Here is a 12153-nt window from a genome sequence, read left to right on the forward strand (position 1 = left end):
GGTCCAATTCCCTGTTTCATCTTCCTAGCTTTGTCACATTGGTCAAAGCAATTAATCTTTCCAAGCCTTAATTGTCTCCTATAAAATCGGAATAATATTAGCACCTGACTCAAAAGGTTGTTGTGAAGGATAAATTCAATAAAGCCTGGGAAGCAGTTAGCACAGTATGAGGAGCATATGCATTGTCATCACCTCACAAATGTGTTACATACAATTTTCTCTGGGAACACTCATTATTGAAAGTTAAAAATAGCCTAAGTTAGACTTGAGTAACGATAAGAGATGGTCTGGAGATTGTATTTTCTTCTGTTTTCAAATTTTGATGATTAATATATAAGGTAAAGAATATTGAAATACAGAAGTAAAACATTTGATTAAACCATACATCAGTTTTAACAAGGACTGTGACACTGAGGCTTTATGTAGCAATTATGGTTCCCCTGGAATTAAAAAAATACAGGTTTGGGGCACCTGGGTGGCTCGGTCGGTCGGTTGGGCATCTGACTTGATTTCAGCTCAGGTCATGGGCTCAGGGTTTTGTAGGATCGAGGCTCATGTCGGATTCTGTGCTGACAGTGCAGACCCTGCTTGGGATTCTGTCCCCCTTTCTTTCTGCCCCTCCTCATTTGTGTGCAGTCTCTCTCTCAAAATAAATAAACATTTTTTAAAAAACACAGGTTTCCTCCACAAAATCTACCTGTTTATAGGAAAGGCTAAAATATGGTAGAAAAAATATTAGGAGAATGCAGAAAAAAATGGCAATTCAGCTGTAGTTAGTTCATGAAAATAACTGACCCTTGCAGGGCATTGTTTCTAAGTGTTGTTGGGCAGTTCTCAGCTACTTTTCAGCAAACCACAGGAACTTCTGGCTTGAATTAGAATGTGTAAATGGTGGCACTGGGACTTCCCCTTACAGGGGTCTTTGGGTTCCAGCTGTTATAAACTCTAAATGCCTCTGGCTGTTTGAATGGCACATCACAGGGGACAGTTCTTTTTTCTGAAGATTACAAAAACTCACTTAATCCTTTAAAGAGAAACAGCAGATTTACGTGAAGCCATTTATCAAAGCCTCCTGGACTGATGAGCACCAGGGCTGCCCTGTGTCAATACATGAAACAGTCCTGCAAATGCTAGAGGACAAAAGTCCCCTTTCCCAGTGGCACTTCTCAGCATGACCCACATCCTGGTGTTCCATTCTTTCCTGTGTACTGGATGATAAAAACAAAAATAAAGGAAGGAGTGATGCAAGACATCACATCAGCATACAGAATACCCCACATTTTATCACTCCAAAGAAGATAGCTATTACCTTAAAATGGAATTCCGAAGCTCTAGGAAGACAGATAGAAATGGAACACTGTATTTTGTGGGAAGAATTTTTCATGTTAGATTCTTCTTTGACAGTTAAGTATTGACAGAAAATAGGGCAGATGTTAACCTGTATAAGGACAAACCTTTCTGCCTACTTTCATATTTTAAGGTTTTTATTTTTTTAATTAGTTGCAAATATGAAACCTTTCCTAAAAGAACTTTATTCCCTGGTGAGGTGCCTGGGTGGTTCAGTCGGTTAAGTGCCCGACTTCGGCTCAGGTCATGATCTCATTGCTCGAGGGTTCGAAACCCTTGTCAGGCTCTGTGCTGACAGCTCAGAGCCTGGAGCCTTCTTCGGATTCTGTGTCTCCCTCTTTCTGTGTTCCTCCCCTGTATGTGCTCTGTCTCTCTCTCTCTCTCTCTCTCAAAAATAAAATAAACATTAAAAAAAAAGAACTTTATTCCCATGGAATCTACCAATAACTCCTGGGCTGCAAATTTCCTTGATTTAGGCTAAATCTGCTCATGTTCTGCAAGAGGGCTATGTTACACTGATGTGGCAGGGTCTTAGTTTCCAAGGAAGTATTTATTATCTCCCTACCCTGGCAGACAGTGAGGGAGTCAAACATGTAAGCCATGATTGTAGGGACGTGCATCATAATTTCACTGGCTTTGAGTAATTTCGATTCCTTTGGGAATGTGATGAAAGTTAGGATTTCTTATTCAAAATGAGTATTTCATCCAATCTTTGCAGCAGTGCATTTATCTGTGCTTCTTCTCTCTCACACCGTTAGTCCTTTTCTCCAATTATAATCCTCAGCAAAACACGAAGGCCCTAGTATGAATAATTCTGGCGTTGGTACTGGTTGGTGGGATGAAGTATAAGATGTGGCCCATCGAGAAGCTTGAAAAACAGTCTTGTTGGGGAAAAAGCTCCAAAGAGATAGAAATAGAAATCAATAGACTCTCAAGGAAGAAAAGGGAAGTCATGGGGCAGTAGGATTGGTGGGGAAGATCGCACATGCTGGTCTGACTTGCAGATCTATGGGGCAGGTACGTCTGTAGGCCAGAAACTCAGCTACTCTGAGTAATAAACTGAACTTTCCTGTAATTGAATGTTATTTATGTTTTCAGCTCCTGTTCTTCTGATTAGTGGATGTTTAATTTCAGTCATTTGGATTTTGCTTCCTCCCTCCATCAGGTGGTGCTTATAGAGTGTGAAAGATGGGGGTGGGTGTCAGAGAAGCACCTGTTTGGAGGTGTCAGCACCTGAATGCCAGGGTTGGGGGCATTAGGGTAAGGGAGCATGAACAGAGTGTAGCTACTTTATCTGAAACTACCAAGAATGCAAAGCACATCAGGTAATTTGCCAGAATATTGTCTCATTACACATTAAAACATTTTAAATCACTTAAGCATGAAGAGTTTTCATGGGAAAATACAGCTTTCTGACTTCTCTTGAAAAATCAAAGAGCAATACTGGTGCTATACTCCTACAACACTCATCTATTTATGAATCTACTCACTTATGTTAACAACCAGGCTCTGAGGTTTCATTTTGCAATCCATGATATAAAAGGCTTGGATTAAGTCTTGAGGGAAAGGTAGGATATTTAGACAATAATGGAAGAGCATAAAAAACATTTAAACAAGGCAATGAAATATGGGATGGGTGAAATAGGTGATGGGGATTAAATAATACACTTAGTATAATGAGCGCTGAGTCATGTACAGAATCGTTGAATCACTGTACTGTATACCGGAAACTATATAACACTCTATGTTAACTATACTGGAATTAGAATTAAAAAAAACTTAATAAGAATGAAAAAAATTAAGCGAGGCAAAGGAGGGGGATGTGACAGATACTTGATGTGCAATAAGCAGTCAAGGTTAAATATAGTGTGAATGCAGGCGAAGGGGACAGGACATGAAATTACAAAGATAGAGACTGGGAATTGGAGACTTTGTTCTCTGAACTATGGAAAATAATTTGATGAATTTTAATTGATATGTTGGCTAATGTTTTGGTGTGCTTTATATGGACATGTTGTAGAATAGGGCAGAGGACAGAGGAAAAAAAAGGGAGAAAATTCTGCTCTTTTGAATGCTTAGCAGCTTCTGGGAGCAGCTAGTGGGGTAGAAATTTGACCTCAATATCTAATAATATTTTGATTGTTAGAGACTTTTAAGTGTTCTGCTGCTTTTTTGCTCTATATTCAGTAAGCAGCTGGTCAATATTTGCCATCAATTTTTGCATGCATTATTTGGCTCTGATGTTTTAAACCTTGCATTTCATTTTGTTTGCATGTACAAGGTTTGAGTTTAGTAACTATTTAATACAAAGAACAGAGGAGACTGCAAACTCTGGTGAAACTTTGTTGTTACCATCAAGGTCATCTTTCAAACAGCATGACCTACAGTGTGAGGTGTAGGTCTGCTGAGCACAAATGAGCTTGAACTCATCTCTGATTTGGACTATTATCTTCTGTTGATGTGAAATTGACTACTGTGGAGTTGCCACTTAGGCAACTCAGAAACAGCATGTTTCTTGGATTTTTTACTGCTTGCTGTGCATCTATGTCTAGATCTGAGTTCTCCTTAAATAGATTTTTTTTCATTTGAACTGCATAAAGTGTTATTTAACAGTGGCACAATTTTTGTGAAGCTAACATTTGATTCACTTAGCAATTGCTTGGTACACCTAATCTCTGTTAGAAAGACTCTTAAGGATGTATTATGAATACTCTAATGATCAATATCAATTATAAAGCACTAGAATTATGATGATTATTATTTGCTGAGCAATGTACCAGATACTGTGCTATAAATTTCATCTAGATCTTTAAAAACTCTAAAGCAACACTATAAGAAAGGGGTTCTTATTCCAGTCTTACAAATGAGAAAACTAAAGAGAAATGGAGAAACTTATTCAAGATAACACGGATAGTAGAGAGCAGAGATGTTTAACTTATCATTTTGTGTCCTAAATAGAGTCACAGATACAAAAGCATTCTGAGAATTTGAGTATGTAATAAAATGAACACTACGATGCAACTGAATTGTACTTTAGTTAATGCCAAGTGAATTCACAGTATTACAGCAGGCAGCTGAGATCTTACTCTTGGCAAATACCTTGCAAAGTTAACATGTAACAATATTTGAATCATTTTATGGGATGATGTTGCTACTAGTCCAGTATTATGGGACAGGCAAGAATAGAGTTACTCTTCTGAAGGGGTGATAGAATTTTGCTGATTAGACCACACTTTTCTGATTTACTTTGTGACAGATGGATGCACATTGGCAAGGTGCTCCCTTCAATGAAAATTGCAGGTTGTGGGGTATTGTCATTACCATGTCAGTCCACACTCTAGAAATAGCATCCTTCCAGTTATCAAGGCTTAAAGCCTTTATGGGATTTTCTTTTACTACTTTATTTTAAATTATTACATACTTTAAGACAAGTGCTATCTTTTTAATGTCATTAACCATTATTCCTTAGGGGAGGGGTTTCCTCCCCAAGAGTTCAGAACTGTCTTGTCTGACAGTTCATGGGCTCTGATGAGTGTCTGGCTATCAGAAGGGGTTTTGGTCATTCAGGGACTTTCTGATGAGTTTTGACCCAGTATTTATAAAATTAACAAACTGGCTTAATTTGGGGCAGCTTGAATAATTTCAGTACACTATCTAATCTCAAGATTCATTTAAAAAAAGTTTTTATGAAAGAATCTCTTCATTAAGGATACTTAAAATGTTTTCTTTATAAGGTAAGCTTTTGACATGACAAAGACCCAATAACTGATACTCAGAAATGTAAAGAATAGCTTTTGTATAATGAGACATTTGTGAATTTGTTAGTCTGGTTGTTTTATGCATTTAAGGAAAAGGTGCTTAATAATTATCATGTCATATGTGAATATTTTAGAAGCAATATAGTGTCTTAAATTATTAAATTGTAGTGTTATTCTTAAAATGTGAGCTGTGTTGTCACTAATAACAACAATATTATCAGAAATATTTATTACCTTTCTGAATCTTGGTTTATTACGTGCTCAAACATTTGTTCTTATAAAAATGTTAGTAATGAATTTTTAAAACAATATGATTGGAATATGCTTCATTACCTTTTTAAAGTCCTAGTTTGACACTTTGGATGCTGTGATTTGAAAGCCTTCTTCCAACACAGTTTCTTTTCAAACTCAGTTTAGTAGCAGTAACAGCACACAAAGATTTGAATGAAAGAAGTACAGCATTGGTTGCACTTATGAAATTATATCAGCTCGATCCTTTGTTATGCAGAGGCCATTGTGAAAACGTGGCTTATAAATTTTTATCATTCTTTATATCAATCAGTTGTTTTTGTAAGCAAATTGGAAGGGCAGTGAGTTGTGTGTGGGAGTATAGGTTGGTGAAAATTTCCTGGATTGTTTTTTGCCACATGCATTAAAGACCCGAAAATAGTTCTATTCATTGACACAACAATTTTATTCCTATGTGCTTATACTGAGAAAATAGAGGTATACATGCACTAATAGTCATATGAGGATGTTTATGGTCTTTATAATACTAAAAAAGTGGGAACAACTTCAATATTTAGTAATTGGGAATGAATTATGTTCTTTATACAATAAAATTATTTGGAACCATTAAAAGCATATACAGTACTAATAGTAATGATTTTATTTACTGAATATTTACTATTCACCACTTAATGCACTTAAGTGCATTTCAAAATTTAATCCTCATAGCAACATAATGCCTTTTAAATGTGTTACAACACCTGAAAGCCACATATCTAGTAAATGATTGAAATTGAATTCAGACTCAAGTGTGACTTTATAAGGCTCAAGCCTATCAGACTTTATGAATCTTTAGTTGCATAGAGAAATGCACATAATGTATTGCTATATTACCACATTAAAAAAATCCTTAAATGAATAGAGAAAAAAGACCCAAAGGCATTACCCAAGTGAAAACAGTTACTTCTGGGTAGAGGGACTAGAGATAATTTTTTTGTTACTAGGTTTCATTTTATTTTCCAAGTTTTATGAACTGAGCATGTGTTGATTTTGTAATTAGGAAAGCAAGGGTTTTTTTTTTTTCTGCCCCCAATTTCCTTGCCTGAAAATGTTAATTGCAGCATGATTTAGAATGTGATTTCAAACAACTTAAATGTCCAACAATAGAAGGATCATTTAATAAAATATTGCTTGCCAATTTCATGGAGTAATGCAAAGTAACGTGATTTCTATTAAGCACAGGCAACAAGTTGGGATAACATTTATTAAATAATATTCTGTGAGATCAATGAGAATGTAAAATATTATTTACTCTAAGATTCCTATGACACTATGACTATGATGGAAATTCTATATGCACATGGTGGGAGACCAGAATGTATAGAATCATACAAGTTATTGTGGTTTTGGCAAGGCTGGAGAGTGATACAAATGTTATCTCTAATGTTCTAACAGTGAATAATAATGTAAAAATAAAGAATCTCTATGATTTGGTAAACAACCAGATATATGAAAGGGAAGACTTCTAAATGAAATGCTTGGTCTATTTTGCTACTGTACAAAAGAAATTTACTTTTCAGGGGGCAGTAGAATTAAGTACACTTTGACTTCACAGCATTCATTCTCTGAATATTATTCAGTATCATCAGAAATAACATGGCTCCGAAGGCTGAGCAGCCTCTGGTTTTCTTTTCCTTTACACTTGCCAGGGCTGTTCCTACAGATTGCTGCCATCCCAAATTAGAAAGCAACCTGAATAAAAGTTCCCCAGACAGGTTGTCTCTGCTGCTTTAACAAATGCTGAATACTCTATCCCTGAGGTCACCGCAAATGACTGGCTGTGAAAAGTGAATAGAAAATGCTTCCCTAGCACTCTTGTATCCCTGGTTTGCTGAGTAAGATGGGCAGTGCAGAAAGCCAGCAGCTTCCAGAGAGGGCATCCACAAAGGCGAAAATTTCTCTCTCACCTGGAAGTGGATATGCGATCTCAGCAGGTTTCTTGTCTCTGGGGTATTGGAATGGAAGCTGGCGGCTTGCCTGGTTTTCTTTCAGAGACCAGGTACAGAGGAAGCCAATGTCAAGCTGCCTGTTTCTGCACCAAGTGACATACCTGTCTTCTTCCTCTCCTTTCTAGGCTGCTTCCTATACAAAGGTTGTCACTGGTATAAAAATGCATTATTCCGTTTACTCAGTTGGGCGCCAGAGATAGTGAGCTTAACTACAATAAGTCTGTCTGCCAGTACTGCAAAATTTAAGTTTTTTCTTAACGTTTTAGCCTATTATTGATTTTTCATGAATTGTAAATGTATTGTAGTGGTACAGACTCCTTAAGCTGGTGTGACAGGTCAGGGATTGATTTTGATGATTCATGGGATCTCCTAGAGAAAGAAACAGATAGATACACTGCGCAAATTGGCATTGGTTGTTAGGACGTGAAAATCTACAAGTCCAAAAACATTTTTAGAGATAGAAGTTATCCAAGTGATCGTGATTTTCAGTGCCCTCAACTGAAGACGTTTAAGCTGTAAATGTGATTTTTTACAATAATTTCAGAGACCATCCTGAGCACTGGGAACATCTTAAAGAATTCTGATCTAAAGAACAGTCAAAGAGCATGGTGCCTGGGGGAACACATAAAGTTTGTTCATCTACCTGTGACACTCCTCGGTATCCCTAACAATAAATTTTAATATCAGCAGTACAGAGTCAAATAGAAACATTAATGTCTGAGTTTTTGGATTGACATATAATAGTAAGCACATGGACATTTGAGGATAATAAATTAAAAAATATGAATGGGTTCCATCCCTGAAAAATCATTTAATCCTTTAAAAATGGCATGGTCAGAATAGTCTTTAAAGGACTGCATACTTCTTAACCACTAAAAATGGGGGTGACTGCAATTGCACAGAAAAATCCAAAACAATCTGTAATGGACTTTTGTTGTGTGTCTTCTCATACCTATTTCCTTGCTTTTCTACCAATAGTACCCTGCCTTTCCAAGATGTTTCCTTTGGTGGAGCCACTCTTTTTTGTTTTCTGTCATATCTTTTTTTGCAGAGGACTTACCCATTCCTAGCTTCAAGGTTGAGTTTTCATAAATTAGGCTGGCCATCCCATTTTCCCAGTCATAATACCTGGTTCAGAGATAGACACATAAACCAGTCAAAGACATTAAAATGTGAGGAGAGTTTTGTGGAAAAGATAAGCTTCTACTTTCGTCTGCAGTAGTTACTGGAATGTGCACGTGAGTCTCTTACAACCGTGGCATCTATTTGGCTGCTGCTGCAGGTTGAGCCTGGTCTCGTGAGTGTGTGCATACATGTGTGTGGATGTGGATGTGGATGTATGTGTTCTGATGGGAGGGGCCCTTGAGCACTGTGTAGTGCCTGTAGGTGACACTGAGACTATATAAGGCAGTGCAGAGGAATAATGATAAATTGGATCCTGGGCAACATTTTTTTTTTTTTTTTTGAGTTGGATGATCAATCTCTGCCTGAACTAAGAACTACTTCTGCTTATAAATTAATGTTAGTAAGCTCATTTGATTTTTGATCTTTTACGACACAAATAGTCATAACTCATACAGACTCCCAAGATTTTTATAACGGGAAGTTCAACCATATGCTGAAAGAGATTATAATTTATTTTCTTAACAAGATGCATCTGTTTGTTAGAGAATGACACACAGTTAAATTATATTTTTATCTTAACTTATTATATTCTGAAGAGCAGTGGTTCAAGGAGTAAATCCAGGGTCAAATTTCCCAGGTGTCCCTGTGCTGTGGGACCAGCTGTTAAACCTTGGCTCACACTTCCTCTCATTTTATCATGATGTGAAAGGAGAGAAGTGAGGTCAGTTTAATTCAGATTAAAAAAAAAACACCTATTGAATGCCTAATGAAATGAACTTTTTTTTTTTTAATTTTTCTAATGTTTATTTATTCTTGAGACAGAGACAGAGCGTGAACAGGGGAGGGGCAGAGAGAGAGGGAGACACAGAATCTGAAACAGGCTCCAGGCTCTGAGCTGTCAGCACAGAACCCGACATGGGACTCAAACCCACGAACTGTGAGATCATGACCTGAGCCGAAGTCAGATGCTCAATCGACTGAGCCACCCAGGCGCCCATGAAATGAACTTTTTGTATTCATTTTGGCCACCCAAAGTTTAAATCTCCTTCCTGTTTCAGAATTGCCTAAAAAAAAAAAAACAAAACACAGCTTTGGACCTACTTTTTCAGTTTCCCTTGCAGCTGGGGCATGGGCTCATCAGTATACCTGCCCTAGAACTTGAGGTCAAAGGCTAGTGATATGAAGAAGCAGGGCATGTGCAAAATCACAGAGGCTGCAACACTCATCAAATCCAAGAGTGGCTGTAATTTTCAGAGTAGTGCCTTCTGTCAGTTTTGTCAGAGGTACAAAGTGTTGAGTTTATTGTCCATACCAGTGGCAGTAGTTCTTTTGCTGGATCATATCTGTGGGTTTTTGGTTGGTTGGTTTTGGTCTTAAGACTCCATGTTGTCTCAATTATCTAGGAAAATAAGAATTTTACATAGCTGTGCTAAACTCCAATTGGAGAATAATAGCAGTAGTCCCTAGAACTTTAGAGAAAAATTAGACCCTTTTCAGCAAACAACTAATTTGCTTTTGAGAAAGAGCTCCTGCTCTGCTACCAGCCCCTAGGAGAGATCAAAGCCCTACCATGGTTCGTTGGTTTATCATGCAACAAAAGCTACCCGTTAATTGATACATCAATCTGTAAAGTTGGATCATTCCCAGTAGTACTTCCTTATCAGATGACACAGAAATATGGCCTTAGATCTAAGGAGATCTTAAAGGCACAAACAAGGTACATGAATAATTGAGTAACACTTATAGTGCACCTACTTCTTTTAACCCATAGCCTTGGTTGCATAATAAGGTCAATCAGCCCAAGGTGCACTGGAAAGGCATTGCAGTCCCCTCAGGTATGTCTGTGGGACAGTGGAGGAGGGACATATTCCTAAGAGGTAGACACTCAAACTTTGTCTACATTTTCTAGAAGGAGAAATAGTTGGAGGCATGGATCTGTCTCAGTTTGTAAGATGTGGCAATTAATTTGGCTGCATGGTCAGGGACTTAAACACGATAAAAGGAGAGAAAGGAGGAGGTTTTTAGGAAGAGTTATTAGGTGGGCCTCTCAGAACGAGCCTAGAGTATGGGAATATTGTATCCCATGTGAATGCTAACCCAAAGGCCCTCCCTGAAATGAGTTCACTTGTTTAGCAAATGTAACAAAAGAGATATCAAATGTTTCCACTAAATATAGGTAAATGTCCTCAACCTCATTAGTTAGCAGGAAAATGCAAATTAAAACACCAGTAAATTCTATCCAAACACCTAAGAGGGTGGCTAAAATTAAGAAGATGGAAAATACTGTCAGTGTTCCAAATGTCACATGTTGGCAAGTAGGTGGAGTAGCCTGGACTCTAACCTTCTTGAGGGGGGTGCGAATTGTAAATTTCCACGTTGGAAAATTGTTTGACAGTATCTACTAAAGTATAAAATATGCACATTATTTAACTCAGCAATTACATTTCTAGTTACATACCCAATATAATTGCATACATTTGTGCACCAAAGACACCTAAAAGACTACTACTTGTAGAGGCTGACAATTCACAAAATCTAAAATCTGTAAACAACCAAATTAGAATGGGTAAAGAAATTATTTTATGTTGAGGCAATTGAATATTGTATGGCAAAGAAAATGAACAGACCATTGCTGTGTTTAACAACATGGACAGATCTCATAAACATAATGCTGAACAAATGGAGCTAGATACTAAAGAGAACATAGTTCATGAATCCATTATATAAAGTTCAAAAATAGGCAAAACTAATATGATGATAGGATTCAAGATAGAAAGGGAATAGTTATTGTAGAGGAGATTTTGGAGTTGTTGACATTTATTTATCTCTTGACATGGTTGTGTTTGTATGGTTGTGTGTATCTTGAGGACAGTAATCGAATCATATACTTTGATGCAGTTATTTATATGATGTTATATTTCAATAAAAATGTTTATTTAAACAATAAAATGTAGACAGATATAATCATAGAATATATGATAGCACTTAAATTGAAAACACATTAATGATTGCAGTGAATTGAAAAAAATATCAAATACATAAAATTCCTTTATTTTAAATGTTTATTTATTTATTTTGAGACAGAGAGAGAGAGAGAGAGAGTATGATCCGGGGAGGAGTAGAGAGAGAGGGAGGGAGAGAATCTCAAGCAGGCTCCATGCTGCCAGCACAGAGCCCAACATGGGGCTGGATCTTCATCTCATGAACTGTGAGATCATGACCTGAGTTGAAATCAAAAGTTGGCTGCTTAATTGACTGAGCCACCCAGGTGCCCCTCAAATACATAAAATTCTTGAGTTCATATTGGTCATACCAATGAACAAAGCCCATTGGTCTTCTGTTGTTACTAGGGCACCAATATACTTTAATGATTCTGTTTTGGATTAAATGAACCAGACTTTCTATCACTTGCAACTGTGATACTCCTACTACATACCAGGGATCAGGTTAGGGCCAGGAGGTTCACAATGAATAAAGAATATCAGCCTTCTTAAGTTGTCAGTCTGCATGACATCTAGTTCTGGGGATCCAAATCTCCTGAAGGCTACATTTTTTTTTGCTGGCTATGTCCCCCTTTTACCCCTTCATCTAGAATTGCTAGACAGTTACCTTTTTCTAATAGAATTAAAGCTAGAGAACTTTTGACTCACAATGGATGCCTTGTCATCTTTGAATATCCAACTTTA

Source organism: Lynx canadensis, chromosome B2 (genome assembly GCF_007474595.2).
Source record: "Lynx canadensis isolate LIC74 chromosome B2, mLynCan4.pri.v2, whole genome shotgun sequence".
Lineage (NCBI taxonomy): Eukaryota > Metazoa > Chordata > Mammalia > Carnivora > Felidae > Lynx > Lynx canadensis.